Raw genomic sequence first — 249 nt, forward strand, 5'->3', positions numbered from 1 at the left:
CTGTCGAACACGAGAATACAAAAGACCGGATATAGTGCTTTCAAATGGCCGCTTAGCGTTTCGAACTTGTGTATATCTTGGGCGCAAATAAACAGGACCTAGAATAGAAGGAGGGGAAAGGGAGAAGAGGGAGGAGGGAAAGGTGTTAGAGGAGGGAAATATGGCATAATGGCAAGGCTAAATGTGACTAGAGAAGTTTGTGAGGTCATACACCGCGGTCCAGGTTGGAACGGTGTTTGGAATTCAACG

This window comes from Penaeus monodon, chromosome 19 (genome assembly GCF_015228065.2).
Source record: "Penaeus monodon isolate SGIC_2016 chromosome 19, NSTDA_Pmon_1, whole genome shotgun sequence".
NCBI lineage: Eukaryota > Metazoa > Arthropoda > Malacostraca > Decapoda > Penaeidae > Penaeus > Penaeus monodon.